This window comes from Dermacentor silvarum, chromosome 2 (genome assembly GCF_013339745.2).
Source record: "Dermacentor silvarum isolate Dsil-2018 chromosome 2, BIME_Dsil_1.4, whole genome shotgun sequence".
Classification (NCBI taxonomy): Eukaryota; Metazoa; Arthropoda; class Arachnida; order Ixodida; family Ixodidae; genus Dermacentor; species Dermacentor silvarum.
Window position 1 is genome coordinate 96,716,195 of NC_051155.1, and position 17,075 is coordinate 96,733,269.

The following is a 17,075-nucleotide window of genomic DNA, read 5'->3' on the forward strand; positions in this document are numbered from 1 at the left end:
AATAACAAGCTTTGATTGTATATGCCCTCGGTTAAACATTCTCAAAAATTTCAGTAAATGAGCAGGTATTATAGTGAGCATCGTTGTTTTCTACAAGTTTTGAACCACAGTAGGATGCTGGATGGGAATTGCAACACATTTGCGTGGAAATGGCAATCATGCATTTAGCACACAATTCAGCATGAATGCATAATGTTGCTCACTGTGAATGGCTTCATGAAGGGTTCCCTGGTGCTGCAATGGCTGGCTTTTGCGATGGTTCGCCTCAGCATACTTGAGCGCTTGCCGAAATAGTCTGTCAGCTGGGTAAACATGGAATAGACAGGGTGGGTGTTGAATGCCAAGTGGTTCACTGAAACCTTTTGAAAAGCCCTTTGGCTCTGAAAAGTAGCAATATCAGCCACCAGCCTCCTCTTAACCCTCCTCATTTCTCCTCTCCCGACACTTCCTGCGTGCTCAGCGGCCACAGTGCTGGATACAACCTGCTTTGTCAGCTGACCTGCATCTCACGTAGGCATCGTGAAACTTGCTTTGCCAGTTTACTTATTTTTGGATGCCATTTCCCTGCAAAGTGCTGGTCGCACAGGCAGGACGCACATTCATTTTCCTACGTTTGTTCGCCAGCAGAATGCCTTACAGCTGGGTATTTCAACGCACATATCCCAAAAAACAATTTGCATTATTTTCAATTCCCCAAGGAAATTGTGCCATTGCTCATCATAAACTGTGGCTGCAAAATATTGAAAGAAAATGCTTCACTCCAATAAAACATGCTATTTATTGCAAGGCCTAGTATATTGTGCCTTTTGAATACTTCCAGGCAAAGTTTAATTAACATTTTTCTGAATCTGGTGTACTGGGCACATCCCCCCCCCCCCCCCCCCACCTCAACCTTCTTTATTTTTCAATGCTTACTTAAATATTGCCATTGACTTTGTGTGCTATTTATAACTGCTTACCGTACAACAGTCACAGTTCTCTATTAGCATAGTAGCAATCAATAAAGATGCTATTTTTTGATGCAATGTGTGTATGAAAATTTACTTTTCCTGCATAAATAAAAATGTTTACTCAAACTGGTTCGTTGCCTTTGCTAACCAGTACAGTAACCTTTCATGTCTGTCGTTCACTGTGCACAATAAACTGCATGCATATTTAATGCAATAAATTTTCTAAATCCCTCACAATGCTGCTGACACACTGTTGGAAGCTGCATTTATCTGATTACATTCTGTTCCTCAATTTAGCAAGGTTGACTCTCTGCCGAGAAGTGCTGCAACCAACTTAATATATGAGAGCAGAAGAATTTTTTTTTTTTTCTGGATGATCTGGCAATTGCAAACAGTAAAAGTATGAACTCCTTTTCTTCTCTCTTTAGTAGTGCACATTCGTAGAGGCACCACCATCTGGAGAACTTCGGTGCCCACAAATTTAAAACAGTGGCAGAGGATAACATCACGACAAATAAAGCTTGCAAATAAAAAAATATCGTTTAATGGGTGTATTAAAAAGTTGCTCTCAAATTATTGGTATGTGAATTAGAAAATGACTCAAATTATTCCAATGTATGTTACGGGTGTTCTGCGGTGTTCCAAATAGAAGGGTCGGTTGACATCCACTGAAAGTTATATCGGCATCCATCTGTGCGAGAGTGAAATCCGAGAACTGGGAAGGCAAGCTGGAAGTAGTAGAGTACAGTACTCACTAAAATCAAGGGGCTTTATTTGGACACAATGTCATACAAGGAAGACATAAAAACACCTGAAGGATATTTTCCATTGGACTGTGCAAAATACACCAAGATCCAATGTAAAGAAAAAGAAATATTTTTTGGGAAACATTTTTCAGCAATAGGTGGGCAACACTAGGCAGAACATAAGAAACCAGCTTCACTCCAAGCCACTTAAGGCTTTATGTGGAACTTGTACCGCCATTTCTCATTACATGTGAAACATAAATGTACATTACATTTCTCCTGCATTACCTGTGTAATACGACTACAACCGAAGATCTTGCATCCTTAAACCCCTCTGTTAATGCCAAAAGGCCCCGAGCGTAAAAAAAAAAAAAAAAAAAAGTAAATGGAATCGGTCTTTCACCTTTGACTGTGCTTTGACTCTGACTGTGACTCGACAAGAAAATATTGTTTTGGTTGCTATGCAATACTTGTCCATAAAGGGTTAATTGCATAAAGCTGCCACTAATCTCCTTGCACAGGCACAGAAGTATTAAGCAAAACACATGTGCATTTGTGTATGACATGTTCTGCACAACAACCAAACACGAATGCACATCAGCACCCATAAGAGTTTCCTACAAGATTACTGAGAAGCAAATCGGCTTCAACTGTCTAACAGACATTATGGGAATGTCAGAGTATGGGTGGTTTGGCCTTTATCGAATGTGATTGGGCTGAAAAAGCGTAGCTGCAAAAATAAAGCTTTCTTTCTAGTGAAGTCTTGGTTCTCCCATAATACATCTTTCATTAATGTTTACTCACATATAGTGCAACAAGTAAGTGACGAAAACAGAAACATACGATAGACACCGAAAGATGGCGATTGCAGAATTTTTTTTCTTTCTTCTGGCTTCTTCAACCAGCAGGTGCTGTTTCGCACTTGATATAACTGTATACCCCAGCACAAGTGCTTATTTCTTTGACAAGAGACATTCTTCATAATAATACAGAAAAAAGCAGCAACTTTACACTCAGTTATGGTAGAAAGTCAACCATTGTGACACAAAATGCTGTTCATGAGACTTGTCTTGAGCTCTCAAAGAAGATGTCAATCTGAAGCCTTCACTCTCCGGCATTCCCACACATCAACACAGGCCGCTTTTCTGCCTATGTAATTGTAAGGAATATTTAGCACTAGGGGTGGGACTGTCCAAAGTCATTTTGGCACAATTTCTGGAGTAGGTCAAAATGTGTGTTGGAGCAGTTTGGAGCAGACAAAATAGCATCTTGGAGCAGCTTGGAGCAGACTAAATTTAATTTTGGAGCGATTTGTAGCAGATAAAATGTCAATTTGAAGCAGTTTGGAGCAGGCCAATCTGAATTTTGGTGTCTAATGCGAACACAGGACAAGAAAGCAGCAGGCAGCGTTCGCAGCGTGTCTCAACCAGAGCAGCTACAGCAATCTCGAGCTCGCGTTTTCCGGATGACTGGCGATGCGGCTGCAGCACCGGGCATTCCTCTTCACTACAATTGCCCCCCACTAGAAAAGGAGCCATCCTGGCAACTCATAGGGAACATGGAATCATTGGGTCATAATACGGCTTAAGGCGTTGTACGTGGACAGTTTCATGACCACGACAGTGTTGGTCCATAGCTGGCGTGACAGGCTCGACAATATAGTTCACAGGCGATGTCTGCGCTACAACACGGTAGGGTCCTTGATATTTGGATACAAGCTTGGATGAGAGGCCAGCAGGAACGGCAGGAACCCAAAGCCACACAAGGGAGTCCGGAAGTAAGTGACAATGCAGGTGATCATCGTCACGTCGAGATTTTTGTTGCCATTGGTCGACGGCTGTAAAGGAACGGGCGAGCTGACGACATTCCTCTGCGCGGCGGGCAGCTTCAGAGATGGGTGTACTTCGGATGAGTCGGGTCTGTACGGAAGAATGGTGTCGAGGGTAGTCCAAGGTTCGCGGCCATACAAGAGGAAGAATGGGGAGAAGTTTGTGGTCGCCTGTGGTGCATTGTTGTAGGCGACGTGATGAATGGCAGAATTAGGTCCCAATCAGTATGATCAGAGGCGACGTACTTGGAGAGCATGTCGCCAAGGGTGCGGGTAAATCTTTCCGTCAGACCATTAGTTTGAGGATGGTAGGCAGTGGTGGTGCGATGAACGATGCGACATTCAAGGAGCGCGTTTACAACTTCGGAGAGGAACACACGTCCTCTATCGCTCAAAAGTTCGCGAGGTGCGGCGTGACGGAGAATAATGTTTTCAGTAGGAAGGATGCTATATCACGGGCTGTGGCAGCAGGCAGAGCGGCTGTTTCTGCATATCGTATCAAGTGGTCGATGGCGACGACTATCCAGCGGTTTCCGGAAGCCATGCTTGGAAGGGAAGGTGTCCATACAGGTCAATCCAACTGTGATCAAAGGGCCTGGCAGGACACGGGATTGGCTGGAGTGGACCAGAGACATGCTGAGCAGGAACCTTGCGGCGTTGGCACTGAGGGCACGACCGAATGTACTTGCACACAAAGGTGTACGTGCCCCGCCAATAAAACCTGGAGCGAAGCCAGGTGTATGTCTTGAAGACACCCACTGTGCACACTGCTGGTCAGTGTGGAAGGCAGAACATATTTCACCATGAAGATGTCGAGGTATGACTAGGAACCACTTGCGGCAGATGTAATTCCGGCGATAGACAAGTCCATCCCGCATTTCGAAGTGAGAAGCTTGACGGCGCAAAGCTCGAGAGGTGGAGGAACAGTCGATGGGTTTGAAAGGAAGCGAATAAGGGCACTAATCCAGGCATCCTTTTGTTGCTCCGAAGCCATGTCGCAGCCTGCTGGGAACGAAAGTACTTGGTCAATGGCAGAGAGGCAGGCATCGCTTTCGGTTGACACGGGTGAATGGGAAAGCGCGTCGGCGTCGATGTGGTGGCGGCCAGACCTGTAGACAATGCGCACGTCGAAATCTTGCAACCGCAAAGCCCAGAGAGCTAATCGACCTGAGGGGTCCTTCAACGTGGACAGCCAACAAAGTGCATGGTGGTCTGTAATTACATCAAAGGGGGTGCCATGAGGTAGGGTCGAAATTTACCAAGTGCCCAGATTATGGCCAAACATAGTGCCCAGTGACGCAGTATAGGTGGCGATGTTAATAGACGACGCAACTCTTGGAAGGCATCGTCACAAGCAGGGGACCAGGCGTAATTGTTCAAGTCGCTCCATAAAAGCTGATTCAAGGGAGCGGTGATGGACGCAAAATTTCGAATGAAGCGGCGAAAGTAAGAACAAAGGCCAAGGAAGCTGCGAAGTTCTCTTACGGAGGAAGGTTTGGGAAAATCAGCAACTGCACGGGCATCAGGAAGAATACCATGTTTAGATACGACATGGCCAAGGATGGTGAGCTGACTTGTGCCAAAGTGGCATTTCTTCAGGTTGAGGTGAAGACCGGCGGCAGTTAATCACTGTAACACTTCCTCCAGTCTACAGAGATGGGTGGGAAAATCGGCCGAAAAAATAACCACATCATCTAAGTAGCACAGACACGTTTTTCACTTGCGACCATGCAAAAGGTTGTCCATCACACGCTCAAATGTTGCTGGGGCGTTGCAAAGCCCGAAAGGCATGACACGAAATTCATATAGGCCATCTGGTGTTACAAAGGCCGTTTTAGGTTGGTCTTCGGGTGCCATGGGGACTTGCTAATAGCTGCTACGTAAGTCGATAGAAGAGAAGAACTCTGCGCCTTGGAGACAGTCAAGGGCGTCGTCAATTCTCGGAAGAGGGTAAACATCTTTACGAGTTATTTTGTTAAGACGACGGTAATCGACACAGAATCGAATCGATCCGTCCTTCTTCTTAACAAGAACAACGGGAGACGCCCGGGGGCTATCCGAAGGCTGAATGATGCCGTGCTTCAACATGTCAGCTATATGGTTGTCGATGACACGGCGCTCTGTTGCGGATACACGATATGGTCTTTGTCGCAGTGGCGCACTGTTACCCGTGTCGATGCGATGCCAAACAGTTGATGTGTGGCCCAAGGGAACATGCTGGCAGTCGAAAGACGAAAGGAACTTGTCGAGAAGGCGTAGAAGCCGGGTGCGTTGGGAAACAGTCAACGTGTCAGTTATGGAACTATGTAGAACATCGGGCGAAGTCGGCTCCTGCGCGGGGTTACAGGTCACTCCGGCGACCTCATGAGTGGCGATGGAATCAGTTGGCATGCCAATGATGGTAGCAGGGTCGACACACTGGACGCGGCCAACGCACTCCCCACGAAGCAAAGTGAGAGGACAGGACAATCGGTTGGAGACGAGCAGTCTGCTGACGCCGGCATGAACGTCCAAAACAGCGAAAGGCAGCGGGGAACATTTGCGACGAGCGAAAATGGCGGATGGCGTAAAAAGTGCTCTGGCATCAGCAACAATGTTGCATGACACTGTAGCAAGGGCAAAAGAGGGTGGTGGAATTGTAACTGCCTTCGGCAACAAAAACTTTATCTTCAGGTTCACGAGCGTCAAGGAGCGGGGCGTCTCACAGGGTTTGAAATTCAACTTCAGCACGAGAACAGTCGATGACGGCCTTATTAGCGGAAAGGAAGTCCCAGCCCAAAATAAGATCGTGGGAACAAGCACACAAGCGCCGGGCATTCCTCTTCACTACAGGTGCAAATGGAATACGGCAGCGCACTTCGAAACCACGACGAAACACAGAATAAACCAACAAGAAGGTCGTAGTAGAAGCGCACTTCGTAGCTATGGCTAATGTTACTAGACCAGTTTCAGTTGTAAAATTCTCCGCCCGTGCGCTTACCGCTGCTGTCGCCACTCCTTGGACAGCCGCCAGATGGCGGCGCCATTCCATCGCGCTCCACTGCAGATGCCTCGCTGCCTTGAGCTCGTACGGACGGGCAGCTTGCGTGTGTTTCACGCTCGCTGGCGTTCTCCCTATAGTCCAAATTAGTGATACCATGCGAAAGCGGTATCCACCTACAGCAATAAGATATATCGGGCTAGTTGGTTCATACTGAAAGAAGGGTAAACTGTACGATAGGAAGAAACGCATACGACGAAGTGCAGAGGCTGCTTTTTTAAGTGTTGTGTGTTTCTTCCTGCCGCTTAAAAATTTCACGCAGTTTACTTTTCCCATACAGCAGCTTGGCACGTTTCCTCGCTGCTTTTACTTGCTTAACACATTGGTCTGGGGCAGTTATATGCCCGCTAGCAAGACCAAATTTGTTAGCCACTTAAAGTAACCGTACAACTTTCTTGTAAACCAATGAATGTTTTATTAAAGAAAACGAAGTAAAAAACAACTGTATGCCCCTATATATAGCTAATACTTAAACTGTCACAAGGGACATAATCTAGGCAAATGATTTGGGCCTACGTGGAAACCAACTCCACCTACCACAGGTTGGCACATTTCCTTGCTGCCTTTACTTCAAGACTGGATTCCCGCCGCTGCTCCAGGAACCTTGCCTAGGAATGCATTTTTATGCAAGGTTCCTGCAAGGTGTGCGTGCATGCATGCGCGTGACTAAATAAAAATTAGTGTAGCTTGCACAGGTCGCGCAAGGCTAAAGAAACAGCGGAGATGATTGGCACCTAGCTGGTCCTGGCCTTATGGGTTATGCTCTTCTGGAATTTATTGAAAATTGATCGATTATCGATTACCTATTGATTGGCTGTCACAAGGTACTGGCCACGTTGTATCAGCCTAGCCAAGTATTAGCCACGTATTAGCCTAGCCCAGCCTCTAGTTGGGCTAGGCTAATCACTACCAAGTCATCCCCAGAATTTTCCGGAATTTCTTGATTATTGATAGATTAGATATTGTTTGGCTATCGCAAGGTAATGCGAGGCGCAGCTATGCGCAGTGACGTCATCGCTAGGCGAGTTTTTGCAAACACTACGCGGGGAAGCAAAAAGCTTAAACAGCTCCATTGTTAAAAATTTAATGATGCGTGCACTCAGTTCCTGAAAGCGCAAGGGGCACCCAACACGACTCAGCGTATTCGCTGACAGCTCTCCAAGATGGCGCAGAACAGGTCACCAAACATCTCTCTTCGTTTGCGTTTTTTTTTTTCCCCCGGTTGGTTCGACAGATACGAGGGAAGGTTTGGGAACACTTTCGGCACCGCACCCTCGGCAAATGTCCACTTGTCTCGTGGCACTTGAACCGTCTGTCCATTGATAATATGCACAAACACTTTAAGATGTCCTGCTCATGAAAGTGTAAATCACACACCATGGATTTCGCAGAGAGTTCCCGGTTGGCACGAGCAATATCGCTCTGTTGAACGCCGAGCAAAGTGTCGCATTGCTGGGAGCACACAAGAAGTGGTGCACCGAACTGTCGACATCGTTCGATAGCCGCTTGTTGCAGTCAGGAACGCAGAACGTCGGCATCGTCTGCTAATATCCTTAACAAATGCGGTGAAGGCTACAGTTTCGCGGATGACATGCTTCCTGAAATCCGCCGTCAACAACCAACCACAGAATGCACCAACGCTGCACCGCGTGTGTCGTCCGGCCAGTTCGCGTAGCTGGCTAGTGGGGAAGTGAAGCTGGGTGCGACGGCAGCGCCATGAAGGCACGGGCGGGTGGCGGTTCCGCGCAACGCCGCCGAGTTTTGCAACTGAAGCTAGTCTAGTAACGTTGGCTATGGCGTACTAGAATATGAAAGAGGGGGTTGAGCGGCGGCTCGGTGCATGCTTTCCTGTAGAGCTGGAAACATCAGTTGCACAACGATCAAACTATAAATTTCCGCGCCTACGCTCACGACGATAGCGGAAAATGTTCTTAAATTATGCGGTCCAATCGACGCTGTAACATAATTAGTGTCACCATATGTCACCGCAGACTAAGAGAGCCGCAATCAACCCTGGGCTGGTATAATGCAAAACTATTCCAATCTGTTTTGTTGCGATAGCAATCATATGGACACTCCAGGCGCGTTTCTGCGGCACCGCCGTAGCCGTGATGTTCCATACAAAGTCCAGGGGCGATAACATCATTGCCGTGCGCTGTATGCTGTATGTGCGAGTGAAAGCGTGAGGATGAGCCGCCGAGGGTGAGCCGACGATGGCGGCTCAATCTCGCGCGCGAGAGGGAGGAAAGCGGGGATGAAGCGAGCCATCTTCCATCGCGCGCAAGGCACTGGGGGGAGGGGTCGTTCTACTCCGGCGGCTGCTGCATATGGCACAGCCGTGCAGGCCCTATCTTGAAAGCGATCTGCGACAGGGACATAGTGCGAGTGCTGATAGCTTCGTGTGCACTGTTTTTCGCTGCTTAGTTCGCATTGAAGTGAGGCAGCAGAAACGTGAATTCGCTCGCTGATGCGGCTGCGCTTGCTCACTCCAACGTTTTCACAGCGAGTTTCTGCGGTAATCAAGTGAGATGTGTTCATGTTCGCTTGTGCGCGCGTGACACCATGCTTGTTAATTTAGTGAGTGAACACATGTTTACAAGTTTATACACCAGACATAACTACTTGCTTATAGCTGTCTACTAATTTGCTATCACAATCGATGCTTCGCCTTTCGGGCAATACTGAGATGTTTTATTTAAAATCCACCATTAGCCCTTCGTGATAGGTCAAAATGGCTCACGCCTCGCCCATATGGGCATAAAAACTGATTGGAACAGTTCTATGTTATACCGGCCCTGAGGACGCAGACACCCGCCCACTTCACCCGCTGCAGGGCGTGCCTCCGAAATATCTAGTTCGCTCGCAGCACTCTCAGCCTACTTTTGTGGTTTTGCGCCTCAGCTAGGGAGCGCTGCTCCGCTCGGCCCACTACACCGTATTCTATAACACTCTAAACACAGCCCTAGCCGTTCCGACAGCAATGACAACAGCCGGCAGTGGCCGCGCGCGCGCTGGCCACCTGCCGGAAGCGCTGAAAAGTTCAGTGTTAAAGCGCGAAAATTACGAGAAACTCTGCGGGAGGTGCCGTCACACGGTGTGCGTAATATGAAGTGAATGACTGCACTCTTTTTCGAAGAACGAATCCCCACTCGCTGTTCGCGGCGACTGCCGAAGCCGTTCTGGCGCAGCGTGACGCAATTTTGGTCAATTTTCTGTGTTTGGCGTAGTTTGGTGCAGGAATTTGCCTATGTATAAAAAATGCGCAATTGGCGCAAGAGTCCCACCCCTGTAGCACCCACAAGACTGCCTATTATGCCATGCTGGACTCGGGTGTTGACGCCAGTGTGCTTTCTTATGAGGGTGCCCGTGCAATTTCTATAGAACCTAGAGAGACTTTAATCTAAAACAGTATGGAGAAATGTGGGAGTCATTTGTGCACTACAGTAGCCCGCACAGGCAAGAAAAGAAGCACAGGCACACCAACATGGGCATGAATCTAGCAGCGCATTGCCTAGGTCACAGGACATATCTTGTTGCCCCCATGTGATGCGCCTCCACATGCTGCGACACAAGCACAGCATCTAACTGTGCTTATGCTCAATCACTAGTGATGCTACAACAACTGCATAAACATTTTAGGCATCAAAAATGCTGCAACATATGCCTTAGGCACTTCACATCATGCTCCTTTTTACAAAATTATAACAGTCCCATTTCAGAAGTCGACAACTCTAAATACCTCAGCGTTACGTTAACAAACAAGTTCCCGTGGTCAGCACATATATCGGATATCTGTGAAGCAGGCCTAAGAAAACTGTGGTTCCTCAAAAGAAAACTTAAAAATGTACCAATTAGTACAAAACTTCTAGCTTACAATGCTTGCATAAGGTCAAAACTCGAGTATGCTTCCGTCACATGGGATCCGTATTATAAAAAAGATATTATGCAACTTGAAAAAATTCAAAGGAAAGCAGTTACATTTATATCTGCAAAGTACAAACGCCTAGATTCTCCTTCAGATTTAATGAAACTCAATAATATACAGACGTTGGAAGCCCGAAGAAAAGTTAAGCGCCTTTCATTCCTTCATAACTGCCTTTCTGGAAAAATTAACTTAGCTCTCCCAAAATCTGTTAGGTGCCTTAGTATGAGGACAACGCGACACAGTCATGAACATTCTTTAGCACCAATCTTCGCCCGCACAAACGCATTTCGATATAGTTTCTTCCCACGCACAGTTGCAGAGTGGAATTCTTTGCCAGCCAACATATTTACCTCTGGTGATTTTGTTAATGAAATGCAGCGCTATGTTTTGAATTTCTGACCTCACTACTTATTTTATGCTTCTGGTTATTTTGTTAGGCATTTCTACTACATGTGTATCGAGTTTTCCCCTTTTTATGACCACATTTGTTAAACAATTTTCATGACACAAATTGTAATTTTCTTTACGATACATACTATTTCTTGTGTTCATCACTTGCGTTGTTTGATACTGTACTTTTGTATTTTATATGATGCCCCTCCAGCTCGAGCCATATCATTGGCTTGCAGTACTTCAAATAAATAAATAAAATAAATAAATAAAATAATTTTAGAGATGTCAGGCTACACATGTTCGCTGGTGAATTACATTTCTAAAGCCTAAATGACTGCTTTTGCTACCAACTAGCAGCACCACTAGAGCATTACGACCTTTAACATTAACAAGAAATGAACGACAGGAGAAATTAAAATATCTGCACCAGCACTGCACTTTTTACTATGAGGCTGTGACATGCAAAAGTTGGTGAACTCAGCATCCTCCTACAATTCTGCATGGTATAATGACAGCAGTGAAACGTAACCATACTACAACTGCATGGGGAGTCATATAGAAGCAAACAAAACTCACAGAGCTCAAGAACTAGATCTGCAATGCAATGAGTGTTAACAATGGTTTAACTATTGCTGTGTAAGATTCCCCTCCAGTAAGTTTGTATACAATGTCTATGGTGACATTGGTTTGCACGTGGCAGCCTAGGAATCCATGATTCTCCAAAAAACTGCGCACTTCCGATGGCCACTGCCACAGCAACAAACAATATGGCACAACACATACCTCTAACACACTTGGAGCCTCTTCTTCAGCCAGCAAGATGTAGGCTGTCACACACCTGCATATGAATATACTCATTTCCATTATGAACACATGTGCATGCTGAAGCAAACATTCAAGGATCAAGAACATGGATAAAGAAAAGTGGTTTTTAACAGCGAAGCTGTTTAAGCTGGAGGGAGTCCGGTGGTGTATGCCCGAAATGTCCGCCGATCCTGGAGGTAGTGCAGAAAGGGTCCAAGCACAATGGCACATACCCCTGTAAACTAGCGAAGCTGTTTAAGCTCGAGGATGGTCCATCGAGTGTACGCCGCAAAACCTCATGGCGATGACATCGCGATGCGTCGCCTAGCAACGCTTGACCCCAGTTGTGCCGATCGCACCGAGCCTCACCACAGCTGCGTGAGCTGTGATGTAACCGCGCGCGTCGCATCGCTTTGCCTTAGCTTTGCTGAGCCATGATGACACCGTGCCGTGCAGAGTGGTTGCTGCGGCTGCGCAGAGGCCGAGCTAAGCTGTGACGTCACTGCGCCGACGCACAGGATATATAGCTCTGCGTCACTGCCGCGACGACACAAAAGCCCCGCCGTCTCCGCGCCGAGCATCACTCCCGAAGTAGAGGAAGCACGGCGCGAAAGCCATCGCGCCGCTACTCAAGAGCGAGTGAGACGACTTCTGTCCAATCCCGAGTATCGCGCCGCCGAAACATTGGCGATTCGCAGAAGATCTGGAGTTACGAGCTCGCGAAATCGAGCAAAAGCTTTTGCATGTCCAGAAGCGTCCAGATACCCTCAACCGTTTTATTATTTTGACAATTTCTGTACCCAAACTGCTTAGTTTAAGAAAAAGTTTATATTGAATATTTTTATTCTAAAAAGCAAGTTATCATTGTTGAAAAAAATATTCAAGCACAAACTAAGTAAAATTAGCATATTAAAGTTTATTATTGCTCCTGATAAATGAGGCCAGTTACTTTATGGTAATCAACAATAAAAAAACAGCAAGAGCGCTGTTTGGAAAGTTTTATCAAGTCATCAGGCAATGTTATATCGAACGCCTTACCAGGGACACCCAAAAACGGAAACTGAGGAGCCTTCGTGGGGATGTTCTTCACATTGATGCGCCGCCAATGACGTGCACTCGCAATAGTGTCTTCTTAGCAGTCTTCTTCATCTGATGAACTGCTAATTTCGAAGTCATCGCTATTGTTTCGCTTCCAGAAACGAAGTAAACTTTGGTTTCTGAATCACTATCGTCCAAGAAGCTGGACGATGGCGAAATGCTTTGACCAGAAACACTTGATCGCCCCCACCGGACGCCATTTTTTTAAACACGAATTTCCTCCCAAAGAAATATAAAGCGGCGGATGAAAAAGCAGTAATTACCTGCCCAGTGCTGCCATCTGCGAAGTGACACACCAACTAGCCTACAAACGAGTGTGCCACATTCAAAACGCTCAAAAGGAGATATTACCTCGAGCGGACCAGCTACACTCGTCCAAAACGGTTTTAGAACAGTTCAGCAAAGACGAGCTGAGCTCGTCCGAAATGGGTTAATGACCGAGTGTTCGTTGCTCCTTGGGCTGTCGATGATTCCGGGGTGATCTTGCGCAAAACGTGGCCGAGTCTCAAAGCATAACCTCACAAAAACTTGGCCAAACGGAGATAAAGCTAGGTGGGGTTACCAGCTTCGCTGTTTGCCCAGTCTTCGCACCACGAGTGTGAAGCTGCCTCTAATTTTTTTATGCACAAACTTACAGCAATGCCAGCTGCTACATGCACAAGTGGTTTGTGTGATTATGGTTTATTCCTCAAGGTTTCAATGCAAAGCCCGAAGCTTAGAACGCTTTCCAGTAGAATAATATAATTTCTCAGTGGGGTGCACACATTTCTTGGCTAATGCTAAGGACAACAATTCTAGAGCAAGATTACGTGCATATGCCAGGTAGGCACAGTTTCTCTTTACCAATCCTAGAACAGAATCTTTCATATCAAGCAGACAGACAAAAAAAAAAAAATGTATGTGGCAGTACTGACTCCGGATTCTTCTCAAGTGCTGTATGAGCATGCTGGATGCGTGTCTTGGGGTCTCTCTCTCGCCAGGCCATTTGCATCACTGTGGGATGGAAGTTTGAAAAGTTATTTATCAATATGTGCAACATAAACAGAGAGTAACACAGCTTTTTACATGTTTTTATTTACTGCTGCTGCTGGACCCGATTACAATTATGTCAGCAAGAAGAAGCACTGGAAGCACGCAGCGTTCAGAAACACAGAGAAAACTGCAATAAACCCTATGCAAAATGGAAGCCAAGTAAATTTTTTTCCACCTTACAGTCATTTTTAAACTGAAGGGCACAAAGACACACTGTACAAGCCTATGAGTGAATTCTGAAGTGTGTGGCAGAATGCATGGACTTGTACAAGACATCATTGTTTCAGGTTTAATGAGTTTACGTGTGCTTGATGTATGCCTTGTGGAAGAGCAAGAGCATGGGGCATGCATTGGGGCATGAATTGCTACTGTGCTCGGTGATTTGTTGCTAGCCCAGTGTGATAGGGCTTTGTTGAACACCGTGGACGAGGCTTGAATGCTCAAGGTCACCTGGCTAGTGCAGGATGTAGTGTACTCTTCAAGTCTTTCCGTAGCAATTGAGCCCGTTTCTAAGGCTTCCTAGGACACAAGGCTGAGTCTTTACAAACCAAAACAGTACAGCTCAGCGAGGTTTGCCTAATCTTGTGCAAGGTATTACATTGCCATTGCCATAAAGGCAGCTAAAAGTTCAAATGAAAGCTTGAGCACCTTATTTCAAAAAGGTGCCACTTTTGCTGCCTGAATGCACACACAGTCAGCAGCAATTCAAAGAGCCTGTGAAATGCAGACTGCATAAAACCGCCAAGAAAAGAAGAGAGTGAGAGCAGGTCTCCAATGAGGGCTAAGGCTTACGTTACGGGGTGGTCAAAGCCGTGGGCCTCTTCTGAGCGGATACTTCCTAAGCAACACCTTTGCTAAGAGTTGTCTTCATTCAGTACAGTAGTGCCTGGTGCACAAACCTTGCAGAGATTACCAAGAGTGAATGATTGTGACAGTGCAGTATTTCTCAAGTGTTAACTAAAAGCACACATTGCCACAAGGACATGAATTAGAATCCCATCGGGTGTGCTAAGCTCTTACAATTGTTTTGCAACTGTGCATGTATTCTGCCAATGTTCGTATGCGACACCTTATGTATTTAATTATAAAAAAACAAACAAAAAAACTGAGTACCATGAACACTTATATTACCCGATTTGAATGCTTGAGAGGTACCTATGAGGTGACAATATAAATGTACAGGTGTTCAGTCATGATTTATTGTTTGATCATGCAAGAAAGGAATGACTGAAATGTCATGCAATATATTCTGCTTTTCTGGTGCTTGGATTGTCTGCAGTGTGAGCAGTGCAGTGGCATTGGTAGGCAAAGGGTCTTTTTTTTTCCCTCGCCTTGTGGCAAGGATGAAGCTGAGAATGAGTTGGCCAGGTGTCAACACAATAACGAGGACAGTCATGGTTGCCGTTGGTGGCAGCGCAACAGAAAGGACGGATGGACAGATAGAGTGAATCCAATTTTGAGCATTTAGCTGCTGCCACAGTAAAATGCCACCATGCTTTATGGCACACCATAAGGCTGAATGATGGCTAGACCAACCGGTGTATTTCTGGCACTAATAATTCTGGAGAACTTTTCTTCACACCATAAGGTGAGCACATCCTCACCTGGCCATTACCGAGGCTCCAAATACAGAAAGGGGTGCCATTGAAGAGCTGGCAGCAAAAGACAGTGGGAGCAGTAGAGATCAGTCTTGCTCAAGAAAAGAAAAGAAATTGACTGGGAGAATGGTCACAACATTGGGGAGGGTTCAGGATGAAGCAATGGCAAATGCCCCAGCTTCAATACATGGGGCAAGATAGACAGGGGCACCAAATATGTTCATATAGAAAAGATATATTATGAAATACTAACTGGCAGTTCTGTGCAAGTTTACCAGATAACACTGGGAAAAAAAAAAAAAAAAAACGGCAAGTTTGCACTCGGTCGCGCAAAGCTTAGGCACAGCGAAACTTACTGGCTGCTACTGCTAGGTATTAACTTGGTTGGTGCTAGATCTTAACTTGGTTTAACTAAACCATGCATGTAGGAAGGTATTCTCGAGTTATCATTTTAGGAGGTACCTCCTCTTTCGCGTGACTAGCGCTGGACGCATCGGCACCTACGAGCAAAAGCGCTCTGGCATGCCACAAATGCAGGCAGGCTAACCAAGGTTGGAGCAGTGCCAAGAATGCTGCTGCTTGCCGACGCCGAACGTGTTGGAGGCTAGCCGCTCGATATCATTCGGCCAGCTTCGCTGTGTCTTGAGCTTTGCACGGCCTAGCGCAAGCTTTCGGCTTCCTTTTTTTTTTTTTTTTTTTGCTCCTGGCTCAGCGTGCCGCGGAGAGAGGAGAGGGGGGGTCGGGAAGGCAGGGAGCTGGCGAGGAGGAGACCGGGTGCCTGCGCACGCAGTCCTCCTCCTCCTCCTTCGGGTTGCCATGGCTACGGCGCGGCAGTTTCTTGGCATGCACCACAAATTACGGCTGGCTTAAACAGCTTCGCTGTTAAAAAGAGAGAGAGAGAGAGGGGGAGGGGGCAGGGGTTGTGCAAAGAACAAAAAGCATGAAAGTGCAGCCAGTCCAAGCTCGAGCCTCTTTGCCATTGCTATATTAATAATGCTTGCTGTGCTTCTGCAACTGCTTAAATTTCCACTGCAGGAAATGCTCTTGCTAAGAGCTGTTCACAGCAAGAGAGGTTTGTGAAGATACGATTACACTGTTTATTTCAGAAGGCAATGAATACAAACGTGTGTACGTCTACCACAAGAAAGAACATGCCCGGCATATCAAAAGCCAGGAGGAAGATATTACGAAAGTGTGAGCCAAGGAGAAGGTGGGCAGAGAGCAAAGAGATGGACTAGGTAGTCGGTGTTTGTGTATCACAAGATATCCTGAGCGAATGTGTTGCACAGTATAGCGGTCAATATATCGCGAAATGAAAACACATATAGAGCTGCGCTCAAATTTTGCATTAGGGAGTATTGCAATCATTTATGAACTTTTTGTATTCGTTTGTGAGAGCTAATTTATGCAATAAAATGCCACGTCCCAGGCTTTGTAGAGATCGCAGTTTTATTGCGATAGCAATTATATGGACACTCCAAAGCAGATTTCTGCCGTCGGCGTCGCCGTCGCCGTCACCGTCGCCGTGAGGTTCCGTATGACGTCAATGGAGATGAAATCGTCGCCGCGCGCCGCCGAACGCTGTATGTGCGAGTGAAAGGGCGTGAGGGACGCGCGCTTTCACGGGGAGTGAACGCAAGGCGGAGAACAAACGCGCGTTC

The 17,075-nt window shown here is 46.4% G+C and overlaps 1 protein-coding gene and 1 long non-coding RNA gene across 2 annotated transcripts in view; both read right to left on the minus strand.

Annotated features, from left to right (window-relative positions):
- LOC119440239 (glucose dehydrogenase [FAD, quinone]) overlaps positions 1-17,075 on the minus strand; it is a 690,341-nt gene that overhangs the window by 372,248 nt on the left and 301,018 nt on the right. The window lies entirely within an intron of this gene.
- LOC125943101 (uncharacterized) lies at positions 10,777-15,863 on the minus strand. Its single transcript, XR_007465551.1, has 3 exons — positions 15,421-15,863; positions 13,699-13,777; positions 10,777-11,720 (listed from the first exon to the last, which is right to left on the minus strand). It is a non-coding gene; the product is annotated as an uncharacterized LOC125943101 (long non-coding RNA).